Below are 17,710 nucleotides of genomic sequence, written 5' to 3' on the forward strand. Positions count from 1 at the left end.
ACCAAATTAATTTCAAAGTTATATGGAAAGGGTTCAATAAATACTAGTACAAACAAACAATGGAAGAAACTTCATTGCTAAAAGGAACCCAGAAGATAACGATGAGATGAGGAATCCTGGATTCCAAGTGACCTGTTTTCCTCCAGAGCTCTTCTGTGAGGATCAGTGATGATCTCGGCTTACGTCCTCCTGTTGTGCATAAGACTTGGGGGACAAAAGGGTAATGGAGGGCTTCTGCACTTTTAGAGCAACGTACAGGGTAGAAACAACCGCAAACCCTTTACACTCTAAAACGATAAGACCCGTCCCTGGGTGGGCTCGAACCACCAACCTTTCGGTTAACAGCCGAACGCGCTTACCGATTGCGCCACAGAGACACCTGCAAGTCGCCCTTCCTCTCCCCTCCCCCACCTCATCTCCATAGAGAGCAAGTCCGCCTTTCGCAGGACTGAGGAGCTGGCTCCAAGCTTCGGACAACCGGAGACGTGGAGTCGACGCAGCGCGTTCGTTCCGTGGGAAAGCCGTGCGTCGGGCGATTCCGAAGGCAGAAGGGAGCAGAGCGTCTCCGCCGCGCCTTGCTCCACACCCGCCGCAGTTGCCAGCGCCCCGAAGACGCCAGGGGTCGCGACCCTACCGGCCTGAGCCGAGTGGGGCCCAAGGGAAGCTGAACGCCCCGTGGGCTTCGTGATGGCTCCCCGTTTGCTCCGTCTTCACCCGACCATCTGGGCTTGGCCGCGGGAGCGGGAAAGAGGGGTTGGGGAGGGTTGCTCAAAAGGGAAATATAAAGAGGCGGGAATGAAGCGGGGGAGGCAAGGGCAAAGCAAAGATAACTTCCTGGAGGGCTGTGCAGAGACAAGGGCTGTACACAGGGGAGATGAGAAATGCGTCAGAATTGGGAGGGGATAACGGAGGGAAGATGTGAAGGAAAATCAGGAGTGCCTGCAGTTATCCAACAACAAAGCAGAGCAGTAACTGGAACGGATTTATGTCAAAATGAGAAGAGCAAGAGTGCAGTTGACTGCCAGCACGGTGGCGCGCTGTGGTCGTATAGTGTTTAGTACTCTGCGTTGCGGCCGCAGCAACCTCGGCTCGAGTCCGAGTAATAGCAGTGTTTTCCCCATCTTTTGCGTTTTATCTACCAAAGCAACTCTTAGCTTGTCGCTGGCTTGTCCAAACGGAGTAAGGTAAGGAGAACAGAGGTCAGCCCATCAGTGCACTACGCTATAGAGCTCTGGATGTGCTCCGGGTCTCACCATTTAAGAGAAAATATCTAAAGATCAGGTTCAAGCTCTAAATGAGTCTTATGTGTAACTTCCACGAAGGAAATGGTCTAGTCACACGGGGATTTTGTTTGGTTTTGGTTTTTGGTGCAAATGTTTCAAACATCAGTCATGTTTTTTTACACAAAATAAAACAGATTTTGAAGAGTTTACAGTATACTGCAAACCGATCGTGGTCTACACTGGATTTTCTGACGTCCGCCCACCAATCCTAAAAGGAAATTATTAACGTGTGTTTACAGAACAAAATGCACAAATCATTAATGGGCAGCTATTTAACTATTGAAATGTGTGATCATCACCAGGATCGACAGAAGATTTTTATCATTCAAGCATGGCCCTTTGATACCCTCCAGGTAATGCCTGTACATCTCCTGCTACTTTAAATTACTCTGATGTCTACCCCTTCAGAGTAGGCTTGTCCTTTCTTCAAGTTCATGTGAATGAATATATAATTTTTCTATCTAGCTATTAACAAGCAACATTATGTTTTTGATATATACGTATGTTATTGAGTTTCTCACACCTTAATTTTGGTGTTAATGATAAGCATTACACTAATGTAAAACCATGTCACAAATGATGGACATTTGGGTAATTTCAAACTACAGCTTTGGGGAAAGGCTCATATGAATGCCATTCTACTAGTTATTTGTGGATATGAGAATAAATGTCCACTGAAGGAAAGAGAGCAATGGACAGGAAATTGGCAAGGAGAGCAAGACCAATGGCCTTCTATCCTAGAGGTTTCAGTATGGGGGAGTGAAGGGGAGCAGTGAGGCAGGTCATAGAGAAGTGGAATATTTACTGCCACTGAAGAGCACTAAAAAGGTGACTAGACACTAGAATATGGCTGCCAGTCACAGGTGTGTCTAAACACTCATGGTTCCATAACCTTACAGGCCACCAGCAAGAGCTGCAGAAAATTGCTTCTTCCCACTTCTACAATTTCTCTTGAGTGCATCTAATGGCATACATAATTTCTATGCAGAAGCCAAGCTGCAAGAGAATCTCAGACAAATCTAGACACAGACTTTACATTTTTCGCAAAATATAACTCAAAATAGTTCACAGACCTAAAAGGAACGTGTTAAACTATAAAACTTCCAGACGATAGCATAGGAGAAAATCTATGTGACCTTGGGCTTGACACTAAGTTTCTTGGGTATGAAACCAAAAGTGCCATTGATGAAAGAAAAAATGGATAAATTGGACTTCATTAAAATGAAAATCTTTGCTCTGCAAAAGACACAGTTAAGGGAACAAAAAGACAAGCCACAGACTGAGAGAAAATATTTGCAAAACAAGTATCTGATAAAGGACTTGTATCTAAAATACACAGAGAGCTCTTAAACCTCAATGATAAGAAAAAAGTTTTAGTCCAGTTTAAAAAGTTGCAAAAGATCTAAACAGACATCCCACCAAAGAAGGTATACAGATGGCAACAAAGCATATGAAAAAATGCTTAACATCCTATGTCATTAGGGAATTGCAAATGAAAACAACAATGGGATACCACTACACACCCATTAGAATGGTTAAATCCAAAAAACGAACAATACCAAATGCTACAGCAGATTGTGGAACAACAGAAATCATCACTCATTGCTTGTGGGAATGAAAAATGATACAGCCATTTAGGGAGAGAGTTTGGTAGTTTCTTACAAAAGCTACACATAGCCTTACAATATGATCTAATAATCGTGCTCCTGCTAGGTATTTACAGAGATCTGTTGAAAACGTATGTCCACACATAAATTTGCACACGAAAGTTTAAAGCAGCTTTATTAATAATTGCCCCAAACTGGAGGCAAGATGCCCTTCAATAGGTGAATGTATTGAACAAAATATGGAATAATACTAAGCAATAAAAAGAAATGGACTATAATCAAAAGAACCTTAAACACATATTACTAAGTGAAAAGCCAGTCTGAAAAGACTGCATACTGTATGATTCTAATTATATGACACTGAAGGCAAAACTATAGAGATAGTAAAAGAGAGTTAACCTTAACGCAAACCATGAACTTTAGTTAATAATAATGTATCAATATTGGTTTATTAATTGTAAGAAGTGTATCACATAAAGGCAAGATGTAAATAATAGAGGAAACTGTGTGCAAAGAAGGAGTGAATATGACAACTCTGCTATGTGCTCAATGTTTTTGTAATCCTCAAACAGTTCTAACGAGTATTAATAATGCAAAAACAAAGATCTACTGACCAGAAGATTGGAGTGCTGAAGTGTAAAACCAAAAGGCAAGATAAAAATGATTTTTTCGTGGGTGCGCCGCTCCACTGCGGGCTCATCCTTGTTCTTAATTTTACCAAGACCAGCAAACTAGGGCCTACCTCCCCAGGAAGGTCAGAGGTCCCGCTCTCCAACTTCCTTCATCTCCACGCGAATTCCTCCCCACAAGCGTCCACCTCCCTGGGCTCCTGACGACTCTCCCGTCACAGCTACAGTCCTTCAGTGACCTTCATTGCTTGATCCCCACTCCATAGTGCGATGTAGTCCAAGGATAGGATAGGAGAAAGGATAAGTAGTAACAAGGGTTTCAGTTTCAACTGTTCCAAACCGCAGAGATCCAGCAGACAGACACACTTGGGGCTTCAAAGACAGGCTCTCGCCAGGTGGCTTCTGCCCTGTAGCACTAGTGCATGCGCGATCACTTCGTGGCTTCAGAGGGCTGCAAAAGTACTCCTGTGGAGCTCAGCTCCTTATACTGGGAAGAGCCCCGCAGCTAAAGCTATGCTTTGGTTGGGAATCGAGGTCTCCCAAGTGGGAGGCGAGAATTCTACCACTGAATCACCAATGCCTTGGTCTGTACTGCTAGACTAGGCGTCACCAGGCAGGGTCTCGGGAAGGACTTTGAAAAGCCAGTTCTAAAAGTAAGTTTATACAGTCCTCTTTATTAGGCAGAACAACCCGCTCCCCCCGCGCCCCCCCACACACAAAAAAAACATACCCAGAGCACAGCTTTGTGTAGGAGGCTTAGGTCAGGAAACACCACCAAGTTGCAGCATTCAAATCAAAATACTGGACTTCATTTCTTCACTGAGGATGCATTCTCTTTGCCCTCCCATTGCTTGGTGCCTCCCAAACCCTTTCCCCCGAATCTTGAGACAAGCACAAGTTCTTCCCCTAAACAGGCGTTCAGGACTCAGGGAAGGTCTGGGAGGCTGGAGGTTTGGGGATGTGCCTGAGTTACTCCAGATCTGAGTGACTATTAAACCTCTCTCCTCCTAAGGCTTTTTTTTTTAAAAGCAATTTAATTTCCTCCTGCCCTGATTCAACTACAGTAACATAAATTATAACAAAATTTAATAGAGTGGACAGTTAAGTGAATTTAATCTATTCTCTTCAGAATAAATAAAATTAACCAGATAAGATGCTCTTCTGAGTCTCTGAAAGAGGCAAGGATCAAATGGTCCTGAATTTAAGCTCTTGTATTTGAGAGAGACCTACAAAAGGGTGAATAAGTGAAAATTTCCCTCCAAGATTTCTTCCTTTTAGCCCCACCCTCTTTGGCCACTTGAAGAGGGCATGCCAGAGAAAAATGATTACATTCGATTCTGGGTAGATGCTAGAATGTTACTCTTCTATCTAATGTAAAGCTCTTTTGCCCTTAGCCTTGTCTGATATTCTGATATCCAAATTATTCCTTTTTTATTCTTTTGTTTACAATTAGCTTGGCACAGGCCAAGCACTAACCCATGCACAATCACTCCAGGGCCCCAGAGCCTCTCTCCTCTCTTGGCATCTCTTTTAAGTCCCTAGAAAAGCCTAAGGATCAAAATGGGCAGCTTTCAAACTCTTATGTCTTACAAGACCTACACAAGAGTATAAGTGAAATTTTCACTCCAAGGTTTATTCCCTTCACCACATCACACCATATCCTTCCCCTCTCCTTTCCAGCTCTTGACTTATTTTCAACTCTGAAGATCCACTCAAGGTCTTTTTATTACCTTACATTCAAGCAAAACTTTATTCTTGATCATTGTATTCTCTACTCTTTTCAATTGCTCTCCTGGAGTTTTGCTACTTTGCAGACTAATCATTCTGCCTATCTAGCTAAATTTCTTTTCTCTTTTGTCTATCTGTGAGTGTGTGTGTGTGTGTGTGTGTGTGTGTGAGAGAGAGAGAGAGAGAGAGAGAGAGAGAGAGAGAGAGAAACTTTCCTTATTTGCTCCTCTCTCTCTTTTTCATTATTTAACAACCCTAGACTATAAACTATGCTAGGCACTGTTCTACCTCTTGAGAATATTTTATTTACGTATACAACCTTAGTTTTCTGGGAAATATGAATCTTTTTCATATGAAAATATGTCTTCAGAAGATAGAGTCAAGTAAAATGTGATTTTGTTAGAACAATTAATGCCAAAATAAACGTTGACACATCACATATTCAATTCTGACAGTCAGGAAAGTCTTTCCAGAGGAAAAAGGCTTCTGAACTGAGACCTGAAGGATGCGAATGAATTTGAAGAACAAAGAGGGAGTTGTGAAAGGCCATCCCCTGTAGAGAGAAGCAAGTCCCTGAGAGTGAGAGGGTTCCTGACAGGTCAAGTACTTCACTGTTGTTGGATTTGAGAATTGGCAAGAGATATTCTGATGAGGAGGAGGGGGGGAAGCAGAGTACATGTCATAGAGGTAATAAGACATTTTAGTGAAGGAATATGGGGATGCTAGGTGGCTTTAGGCAACAGGCATGTCCAGATTTAGGCTGCGGAAGTGTCGCTCAGGATACAGTGTGGCAAATGGATTAGTGTAGACTAGACTGGCTGTAGGGAGGCCGGCTTTTTATCTGGTTGTATTAACGGATGGAATGTATTAATGGGTGGAAGAGTGTAGGCATAGAGTGGCAGTAAGCCAGTGGTGCACCCAATAAAGTTAAGCACGATCTCTTGATTATACTGGACATAAACTTCTGTGCCAGGAGGATAAGAGAGTATATGCAAAGAGGGTAGCAAGGTCTGGTTTGGACAACAGGGTGGTTGGTGGTGAGGATAAACACACTAGGTGAGGGTAGGAACAGATTTGGGTATTGTCTTGGTGATTGATTGAAACCCTTGAGAGACAGTGCACACTACTCTTTGGGAGACACTGTGCCTGGGTCTGATCATAGAGTGTTGAGGTAGAGGGTGGTGTGTGATGCTGACAGGGAACTCACTGGTGTGTTGAGTTTTAGAATTTGTGACTCTGAGACGCATAGGAGGCATCGACTTGTGATTTAGGAGTTGTGAGTGGAAAGTGCAGGTTTGTAGTTTAGAAAGAGGTGTGGGAATACATGTAGATCTGGTCGATGTAGTTGGTAAATGAAAGCATGATAGCCAGAGCTGGCGTGTGTCTTTGGTGTTGGGCAGAGGGCAGATAGAGCCAAAGCTCTTCAGGGTCAAGGGGATGGTCGTTTTCCTTGTTGAGTTCAAGTTTCTGACTCAGCCTCCACCTAGCTTGGCTTCTCAGCAAGAGAAGCATGACTGCACGTCTGCAGCTCCTATCTTTCAGAAAGTCATAATGGTTCCTAAGTCCCAACATGTGGGGGAGCCCCCTCCCAGGTTCCTTTCTTCAGTGTAATTTCCCCCAGCAAAAACTGGGAAAGAAATCTCTCTGTATTTCAATTTCATCAGAAGGCCAATATATTAATATTTCTTCTGCTTCTTTTTGTTATATTCACTAGTTTGTTGAGTAGTATTATATATATATCTACTTTATCATCGTTGATGAACAATTAGGCTGCTTCCATACCTTGGCAATTGTAAATAATGCTACTATGAACATTGGGTTGCATGTATCTTTTCAGATTAGTGTTTTTGTTTCTTTCAGATATATACCCAGGAGTAGAATTGTTCGGTCTAAAATTCTAATCCAGGGAAGAAATAAGAAACAGAAGCAGAATTAGACTGGAATTAGAAAAAAGCCAGAATCAAAATAGAGATAATGAAGAAACACATTGGTTAAAGGAGTTAGTTCTTTGTAACTGTTTTTTTGTACAAGAATAATGAGTCAGTCTTGTAACCACTATAACAATAATATGTGTCTACGTTTTAAGGTGTTCAAAGTATTTGGATGGATATATGACATACCATAATCATTAAAAGAGTAATTAATATTAAGTTTGCAATCAATGCTTGATTATATGGGAGAATCTAATCTCCTAAATTGGACTTGGTGTTGTGCTTAGTTTTAGCGTTTGTGACTCTGAGATGCACATGACGCATAGGCTTTGGTGCTTTGCTTACATAAGGAGCGGACTTATTTTTAGAAAAGTATCAATGGGTGAAATTATCAGAGCTGTGATGTGAACTGACAAAACTGATATTTTGATATTTTCCTTTGACTGTCCCCACTCCATGCTGTTGCCTGATTGCGAGTCTCTTTCGCAAGCCTTTGCTTCGGGTGCCTGTCAGTCTGTGAGCTCTGTCTTCCAAAGACGAAGGGGTAAGCCTATTTTGGAACTTTTTTGTCTCGCCGCCCCCGGTTCTTCGGTCGCTCTGGAGATGCTTTCTGGAGAGCTGTCAGAGACGTGGACAGGGAGAAGCATTGGTGGTTCAGTGGTAGAACATTCGCTTCCCACGCGGGAGAGCCAGCCTCGATTCCCGGCCAATGCACAGTACTTTTCTCTTTTTTTCCCTCCCCGACTTTTCATGCTTCCTCCTTGTTTGCGTGGTGCACAGTCACGTCCGAAAATTCCGTGGTTCTGGCCACCAGGAGTAGGAAAATGAGAACTAAAATCCTCAAGGCAGTTCTGAGCAGTAGACTCTAAGGAGTCGAGCTAAACTGGGGCTTTGCAGAGCCCTGTGGCCCTCAGGTGTTTGGGCATACAGAGTAGCCTTTGGCTCGCAGCGTAGCAGCCACCTTACTTTCAGTTTTTCTCCTGGAAGATCCTAGGAACCCAAAGAGCCATCAGGTCACTGATTCGCTCTCTGGACCTTGGGCTGACGGCTGGGCCACGTCTCACTGGAGAGCGAGAATCAAGAGAGGAAGGTCCCAAAAGAAGAGCATCTGCGGGGCCCAGCAGACACCTCAGTGTCCAGGGAGGCGCTAGCAGCCCAAGGAAGAGGAAGGCGTGTGGGGAGGAATCCGCGTGGACAGGAGGGGGGATTCGAAAAGGAGGCCTTGCACAGAGGTGAGGAGAGGCCTCTCGAGTCTGTGCACCGGACACTGTGCTAAATTTAACGTCGTCAGCCGCCTCGGTCTCTGCGTGTCCCAGGGACCCGTCGGTGTTGCAGGAAGGATCCCGTGTACCTGGCAATGTGTGTCAACAGGTGTTAGCCTGAAAATTTATATATATATATTTTTAAGGGAAAATGAGCAACAGAATCTGGGATATGTTTATCCGGTTTTATTTTATAGCTCTTGGAGGTTCCTTCTAAAGGATTCCGACTTGAGGGTACTAGGGGTGTGGCTGCCTTAAGAGAGACTAGGAGTGATTAATTTTCCCCCAAATCTGTGGAGGATTCCCCTACCTAACAGTAGGGGAATCAAAGATCAGTGACATTTTGGGAGTTAGCCACCCTTTCTCTTTTAAAGAAAAACATGATTTATTCATTTTCAAGAGTTTCCATATTCTGAGATTGTCTTTCCACATTTTTAGTATAAAACGATGGCAATTCCTCCCACACTTTAACAGGTAATAACCTTCTACCTCATCCCCACTCCTATTTTCTTCTTCTCCTTCTTCTTCTTCACCAATCTGAATGTTATCTCATGTGGGTTTCCCTTTTAATGTCCCTTATTGTTAATGAATTTGAGCACCAATACATGTTTGTTAGCTACTTGGATTTTCTCATATAAGGGGTTCCCCCCGCAAAGATCTTTTTGATTTCCCTATAGGTCTGTCTGTCTGTTTCTTCTTGTTTTGTAAGAATTCATTAAATATCTTCAGTACCAGTTGATTATGCTGACTGCAGATACATTCGCCCAAGTTGTGACCTGTCTTTTTACTCTTTATTCTGTGTTTTGATGAACAGAGATGCTTGATGTATTCAAATTGATCAGTCTCTTCATTAAGAATTAGTCTTTTTGTCTTATTTTAAAAATCCTTGCTTACCTTTGAGATCGTAGAAGTACCTTGCTACATAATACCAATTAAAATCATTTTAAGTTTCATTTCATTTTAGGTACTTAATCCACACTGAAATGATTTTGGTTACAGTAGAGGTAGGTGTCATATTTCATTCCTCCCCGGCCCCCCCCCCGCCCCGTCCCCTCCCCAGTGCATGTGATTGAACTGCATGTTACAATTGTTGAATATTTATAACGTTTTTAATACCTTTTCTTCTTAAACCCTTAATTTAGCTCAGTTCCTCTGATTTTTAAATTTTATATATACCAGATAAACTCAGTTCTCTTAATAATTCTAGTAATTTATCTTTCATATATGTAAATAATTATATTATTCATTTTTCATCTTTACTTTTTTTTTCAAGTGTATACATGTCGATCCCAAACTCCCAGTCTATCCCTCCCCCACATACACCCTTCCCCCCCGTAACCGTAATTTCATTCTCTAAGTCTATGAGTCTGTTTCTGTTTTGTAAATAAGTTCATTTGTATCTTTTTTTTAAAGATTCTGCATATAAGCGATATCATATGATATTTGTCTTCCTGTCTGACTTACTTCATTTAGTATGATGATCTCCAGGTCCATCCATGTTGCTGCAAATGGCATTATTTCATTCTTTTTAATAGTTGAGTAATATTCAATTGTACATATGTACCACATCTTTATCCATTCATCTGTTGATGGACACAGGTTGCTTCCATATTTTGGCAATTGTAAATAATGCTGCAATGAACACTGGGGTGCATGTATCCTTTTGAACCATGTTTTTCTCCAGATATATGCCCAGGATGGGATTGCTAGATGATATGGTAGCTCTAATTTTAGTTTTTTAAGGAACCTCCATAGTGTTCTCCATAGTGGCTGTATCAATTTACATTCCCACCAACAGTGCAAGAGGGTTCCCTTTTCTCCACACCCTCTCCAGCATTTATTGTTTGTAGATTTTTTTGATAATGGTCATTCTGCCTGGTGTGAGGTGATATCTCATTGTAGTTTTGATTTGCATTTCTCTAATAATTAGCGATGTTGAGCATCTTTTCTTCATGTGCCTCTTGGCCATCTGTATGTCTTCTTTGGAGTAATGTCTATTTAGGTCTTCCGCCCATATTTTGATTGGGTTATTTGATTTTTGGTCATCTTCACATCTTATACTGTTTCTTTTTTTTTTCTTGCCTTTCCTCACTGGCTAAGATCTCCATCGCAGTGGTGAAAAGATGTGGTCAGAGTGAGGCCTATTTGTCTGATTCCTGATGGTTCCTGATTGGTAAGGGTTGGGGGAGGGGGGAAGCCAGTATTTTATCATCAGCTATAATGTTCACTGAAGGTTTTTTGTGTGTTTCTTTTGTTTTTGTTTTTGAAACTACCCATTAGCAGATTAGGTCTGTTCTCTTCTATACTATTATGCTTAAGTTTTAAAAAATGGTAAATCGATGGTGAAATTTTTCAAACACCTGTTCTGTATTTTAGTGATTATTATTTTTCTCCCTTACACTTTAATGTGGTAAATTAGATTAATTTATTTTCTAACAAGAATCAACTGTTTTCCAGGATAAGATCAATTTTGTCACAATATATATTTTTTAATACATTGCTTGATTATTTTTTTAATTACAGCCATATTCAGCAATAAGACAGACCTATAATTTCTATTTTTTACATTGCCATTTTTTGGTTCCAATATAAGCTCATAAAATAAGTTGGAGAAAATATGCCATCTTTTAATACTTTTGGAATTTATTTGCTCGGGAATCATTTCTTCTAATGAAATTTTTTGGTTCTGGAGCTCTCTTTGCAGGAAGATTTTTAAATTCTGATTTTAAAAAATTTAATGCTAGCTCATTTTCCCCCAGAATCATTATTGGAATATGTTCAGTTCCTCTCAAATTTTTAATTTGTTGGCATATATGTGTTTATGAGATTCATTTATTGTTCCCGTATGTCTACAGGTTCAGCAGCAATGACTTCCTTCTTCTCACTTAACAGTTTTATCAGTTTTAGTAGTCTTTTCAGAGCCAACCATTTATACTTTTTCTTCTGCATATTTATTTCTAATTTGAAAATTCCTGGTTTTATATATAATTTCTGCTCCTATCTGCTTTTGTTGTTGTCATTATTCTTCTTGTAACTTTATGAGATGGAGATTTAGCTCTTCAGAAATCAGCCTTAAATTTCACAATTTACATTTAAATCTGTGTATTGTCCTCTAAAGACTGGCTTAGCTGCACCTTCTGCATATACGTAGTATTTTCAGTTTTGTTTGATACAGAATATTTTCTAATTTTCACATCTGCTTTGATACAAGGATTGGTAGAAGTGTTTCTAAAATTCCAAATACATGAGATTTTGTTCTTATATTTTATAACTGAATTCTAGATACTAGTTGATTCTCTTGAAATGTTATTTGTAGACATCTCTACAGCCCCAGAATGAATATATTTTCCTCTGAATATGTTCTCCTCTAATAGGCTCTTGTGGTTGGTTACCAGCTGGGAAACAACACACCAAGTTGCTCTCTTATGGTTTCTCAGACTACCCAGGCTGTGGGTACTCAAGGCTAAATCTGCTAGAGGTCAAGTCTGTGGCCACGATTTCTCACGAACTTTTAAAACTTTCTTTTTCTTTATACTGTTTGTGGCACCAAGGCTGCCTTGTCCAAAGAGCTCTGGGATTTGAAGGGACAGGACTAGATCGGATGACCCTTACCCCTGAGGGCTTAAGACTTTGGGGTCCCAGCTTAATGTAGTGAGGACCTCCTATATGACTTCTCAAGTTAGTCTGGGACTAAAACTTGACTTCCATGTTTCCTGTACTCAAGGCCCCCTGGAACAGAATATGAAAGAAGCTATCTTGGCACTCCAACCTCAGAGTGTAAGCAGCTTTGATGCCTCTGCTTTTATTTTTTGCAGTGGCACCTGCAAATGTTAGTGACAAGCTTGGCATCTACCATGAATCTATCTTTTTTAAAGCTACTGATCAAGCTTTAAAAAAAAATCTCTCAGTTGAAACTGAAATAGATTGTATTCTCTTACTTTGAAAACTATATGTTTATAATCACCTGAATGTATAGGATTTTAGAATTCCTATACTTTTTGGAGTGACACACCAGAAAAAGGAAGCATGATGAGAACATCCATCACCACTTGCCTACTGGCCTGCTGGAACCAGATTGTGTTCTGCACCTCCAACACATCCATGCTACATCCACTAGCTCTCCCTAAAAAGTGGTCTCTTGATGTCACATTGCCCACAATCCCTAGGTTTGAGTACAAACAAACAAAAGTATCTTTTGCCCTCAGTTTGACAATGCAAGGCAGAAAGATCCACAGTCTCTACACATGAGCTAAAAGACACTTGGGCAAGGGACTCTGGGATTCATTACACATTTGACAGCCCTATGGGGGAGGGAGGACATGGGCACCATGTGGGAATGTCCTCTTGGGTCCACATGATCCTTGCCTAATGGAAGAAGGCACAGCTAGAAGAGTGCAAGAGTGAGGCCCATGGCAGATCTCTTCCTCCTTGGCTCCAAGCACAAATTGGGTAGACAAGCATATGAACAAGGAAAGCACTAACTTTCCCCAAGATACAGTGATATACTTGTGTTGTTGTTGCCAACCATTTTATTAGGATGTTGTTACCTAAGAACTGAAGAAAGGACACAAAACAGAAGAGAGTGAGAAAAAATTCTCCATTTTAGCTAATCCAGGGTATTGTGCCAATTACCTAGAGTCCTTGAACTGAGACGGTAACAAGTGAAGGCAATTGGCCCCAAGCATTTGATTGTTGTAAAATTTTTGTTAAAGGTATTTAACACTGACAGGTTGGCCACAGGGTGGAAAAAAGGACACTGTCTATCCTACAGAATTGCCAAGGATTTACAAGTAAGAACTTTCTACAGCATTATTTTTTATATGAATTTATTTATTTATTTTATTTATTTTTGGCTGCGTTGGGTCTTCGTTGCTGAGTGCGGGCTCTAGGTGCGCGGGCTTCAGCAGTTGTGGCTCACAGGCGTTAGAGCGCAGGCTAAGTAGTTGTGGCAAACGGGCTTAGTTGCTCCGCGGCATGTGGGATCTTCACGGACCAGGGCTCGAACCCGTGTCCCCTGCATTGGCAAGAGGATTCTTAACCACTGCGACACAGGGAAGCCCTACAGCATTATTTTTGATACTAAAATATCAGAAGCAATTTATTATTCAAAAATTATATGGTGTTTAAATGTGCATTAATATATTCAGACAATTAAAATGCAATTGTTAAAAAGGGAGTTAGACAATCCTGATGATTCAGATGATGTTACTGATAAAATAATGAGATCAAAAATTTTGAGCATTTGTGGCACTCTTGCATACATTTCCTTATTTGAAGCTCAGAACAACCCAGGAAAATGTATAATCCATGGTAGAGGGTGAGAGGTTCCGAGGCACAAAAGGAAGATAAGTACTCAAGGAACACCAAGATAGAAAACGACAGGGGAAGGAGGAGAAGAGGAGGAAGAGGCGGAGGCCGAAACAGCTGGATAACCCTGGTCGAGAGAGGACGCTCTTGCTCCACAAGCCTCTCTGCGACCACAGATATCAGGACTGCCAGCTTCTTGGAAGAATCACCCTCCTTCACTCTTGTCTGAGACAAGACACTGAAGAACACCTCGTCCTAAATGATTTCTCCTCTCAAGAACCGGCCGACAGAAGTGTCGCTCCGAAGTGGTCCATCGAGCAGGGTCCGGGCTTCTGCTGGATCATTTCCCAGGTGTCTCTTCTGGGTAAGAGTGGACCCCGCAGGATTTCCTGCTGTTCCCTGAGAGGCAGTGGGAGAGATGCCAACTTGGCCGGTTCCGTGGCCGCGTGCCACCCAGGTCCCTCAAGTAGGAGGGACGATTCCAGGCTCCTGAGCCGGGCCCCTCAATGGGCTGTGCCAAAAGAACCAGCATAAGAACGGGTTGCCTCCTGTCACCGCAGGTTCTCTCTCCTCCCGTTGTTAGAAAACGTTGATTCAGCTCTCTTCATAAGCACTGGAGAAGGGACTGGGTCATTACGCGTGGGTTAGGGGGTGATAGGGTACAGCTTACTGTCCCCAAGACCGCAGCTGGGGTGGAACGGGAGGAAGGAGAAGGGAAAGCCGGGTGAGAGACCAAAAGAGTTGGCTAACCCGGGGCAGGGATACAGCGCTCTGGCCCCCGGAGCCTCCTTGCGAAGGCAGGCCTCTGGCCTCCATGTTCCTGGAAGGGGTGCCGATCTGGCCCCAAAGGGACTGTGGAGCTCGAGGCCTTTGGGTGACTTCTCCCACACTTCCCCACCACCCCCACCATGTGGCCTTTCTCTTGCAGATGCCTGCCGGCAAGCCTGCAGACTGCAGGCCTGAAGCAAGTAGCAGGGCCCATCCATACACTTTGGTCCCGGAATAGGAAAGCCAGGAAGATGTGGGTTGGAGCCCTGGGTGTGGGGAGCCTCTCGCCCTGGGCCTGAGCCAGTAGAGTGCAGTGAGGCACCACGGAAGAGAACTCCCCTGCCATACACAGAGAGATAGCGGAGAGCGCAAATACATACCCCTACTAGCGCAAATTCCGAGGTCAAGTTTCCCGCATTTGGGGAAATCTCTAAAGTCAGCACTACCTGAGTGCAATGGACAAGCATCGCACTGGGAAAGCCACTATCGTGATCATGGCATCTTTCCTGCCAGGTAACTAGGGGCACATACCCCGCAGGCACAGTGCAGCCTCCCACCCCTCCAAGGTTCACTCAGGGTCGCCACCCTCCCTTCCACCTGCCCCACGCTGTTTTTCTAAACCGTTTTCCTCAAAGGAATTCAAGCGAAGACCTCCCCTCCCACATCTCCTCCCCAATCTCCCCCCAACACACACACACACACACACACACACACACACACACACACACACACACACACACACACACACACACAGGAGAACTCACTGCACAGCTCACAACACCGACCACCTTTCAGCAGCGGCTCCAAACAGACCAACCCGCAGCCATTGCGCTGTCTCAACCGTTCTCTGCCCTTGCTTAACTGAGGAGTGCGTGGAGACGGCAAAGGCCTGGGAGGCCGGAAGGGGGCGCTGATGCCGTGCCAGTCATTGATCTGCACATGTCGCCGCTCCAAACACCCCAAGTCTGGGTCTCTATCTCGGAGAGACGCCTCGGGAGGATCCACCTGCACAGCGACTGACCACCCGACGCTGTTTCCTTTTCCTGGGAAGGCTAAGCCAAGGTCGTCCTGGATCACAAAGGAAGATATCTTAATGACCAAAAGTTATAAGAAAATATTCTTGACATTTTTATTCATTAGGGAAATGCACATTAATACTATACGGAGATATCATTACACACCCTACAGCATGGCTATATTTAAAAGAATTACTACACCAAATGCTGACAAGAATGCAGAGAAATTCCAACCATAGTTACTGGTTTGAAACCATTCTAGAGTATTATTTGTCAGTTTCTAATAAAGTTAATCTTGTTCCTACTCCATGACCCAGCAGTCGCAGTACTTCTATGAATGCACAAGTATACAAAAAGATTGGTATAGAATATTCATCAAAACACCAAGAATATTCACCAAATAACAACAAATAACACCAACATTACTCCGACAATACCAAAATTAAGAAGTGATATACACGATAATATAGTTATGTTTAATGAACATAATGTTGTATTTAAAAAGCCAGATACAAAAAAAATACATTCATTCATGTGAATTTCAATAGCAGGCAATAGTAATTTCGGCAAGAGACCTCACAATAGTAATCAACTAAGAGAGAGAAGGTAGGAATTGCCTGGAAAGAGGCTCAGCGGACATTTCTGGGATGATGGCAATATTCTATAACTTGATCTGGGTAATAGTTACATTTGCTAAAATTCAAAAAACTGTGCTTTAAAGATTTGTGCTTTTAACTCTATGTGAACTGTACCTCAATGATTTACTGTTCCCATAAAAATTAGTGGATGATGGATGGAGACAAGCTGGTGTAGATGATGACAACTAGCTTGCATTTTATTGTAAACTCATTAAAACCTCGTTTTCGTTTAGAAAAAAACCCAACACTGATACTTGAATGATCTTTACCAGAAAAACGGTCATGACGGCACTGTTTAATTAGCGGAACGTACAGACAAGCCTCCTTGAGAGGCTGTATTTCACCCTTAGAGACATTTTCTGTTCAGAGGTGAGACAACGCCACCCGCAGGTTTGTGCACCGTGGGATTTACTCCTCTTCTGACCGCATCGCGCTGTGTGGCCGGCGGCATACTCTGATCTCTGACCGCTTCTTAAGGGGCGTAGCTGGTGCTGGCATTAAAAGCAAACCGAGCAGAAACTAACACACCATTGTAAATCAATTATAATCCAATAAAAGTGTTTAAAAAAAAAAAGCAAACCGAGAGACCAGTCACAGACACCATCCTACTATAGCTCGGATTTGAGTCGAGATTACTGCGGCCACCACATAGTATTAACCACCATACGGTCATGACGCGCCACAGGCAGGCTGGCAGTCACTGCACTACCCGCAATTTTTTGAAGGTAAATATATCCACACTGCTTTTGCTGTTTTATTCTTGGACACCTACAGATGTTCGTGCTTTTCTCTCCTTCATGCTCTTCTCCGATTCTCCCTCCCCATTCTGCTACTTAATAAAAGCAATTTTTATTTCTCAGGATCTGGCCCGAGCCTCCTCACAGGCTTCCTGGGAGGTCTCGCTGTCTCATCCATGCCTCTGCTTGCTTTCGCTCCTTTTCACGTTTCCTCTTTTGACCTGATCTTTTTCCCGACGCAGCCAAACCAAGCACACCTACTAAATCTGCGGGGCAGATGGTCGGGTGAAGGCGGAGCAAACGGGGAGCCGTCACGGAGCCCACCCGGCATTCAGCTTCCCTTGGGCCCCACTCGGCTCAGGCCTGGGGGCTCGTGGCCCCGGGCGTCTCCGGGGCGCTGGCATCTGCGGCGGGTGTGGAGCAAGGCGCGGCGGGGACGCTCGGCTGCCCTTCTGCCTTCGGAATCGCCCGACGCACGGCTTTCCCACGGGTTTCTCCGGTTTTCCCGGGCTCTTTTGAGCAGGTACGACTGCACTGCTAAAGGCGGGTGCCTCGGCATAGAGTGGAAGGCGTGCTTGCTCTCGCTGGGGATGAGGTGAGGGAGAAGAGAGAGAAAGTGACCTAAAGGTATCTCTGTGGTGCAACCGGTTAGCGCGTTAGGCTATTAACTCAAAGGTTCTGGTTCAAGCCTATTCTGGGAGGCATCTTCCTGGCATCTATGACTCGGGGTCCTCCCTTTTCTATACACTTTCTCCCTCAAAGGCCGAGGCAGGCTCCTCTAATACTATGTTCCTGTACCCTGTA

The 17,710-nt window shown here is 43.2% G+C and overlaps 2 non-coding genes across 2 annotated transcripts; both read right to left on the reverse strand.

Annotated features, from left to right (window-relative positions):
* Positions 1-303: 303 nt before the first annotated feature.
* Positions 304-377, reverse strand: TRNAN-GUU (transfer RNA asparagine (anticodon GUU)). The gene has a single exon. It is a non-coding gene; the product is annotated as a tRNA-Asn (tRNA).
* Positions 378-14,872: 14,495 nt separating this feature from the next.
* LOC132516608 (U1 spliceosomal RNA) lies at positions 14,873-15,036 on the reverse strand. Its single transcript, XR_009539427.1, has one exon. It is a non-coding gene; the product is annotated as a U1 spliceosomal RNA (small nuclear RNA).
* Positions 15,037-17,710: the final 2,674 nt, after the last annotated feature.

The sequence above is a fragment of the Lagenorhynchus albirostris genome, chromosome 2, assembly GCF_949774975.1.
Source record: "Lagenorhynchus albirostris chromosome 2, mLagAlb1.1, whole genome shotgun sequence".
Lineage (NCBI taxonomy): Eukaryota > Metazoa > Chordata > Mammalia > Artiodactyla > Delphinidae > Lagenorhynchus > Lagenorhynchus albirostris.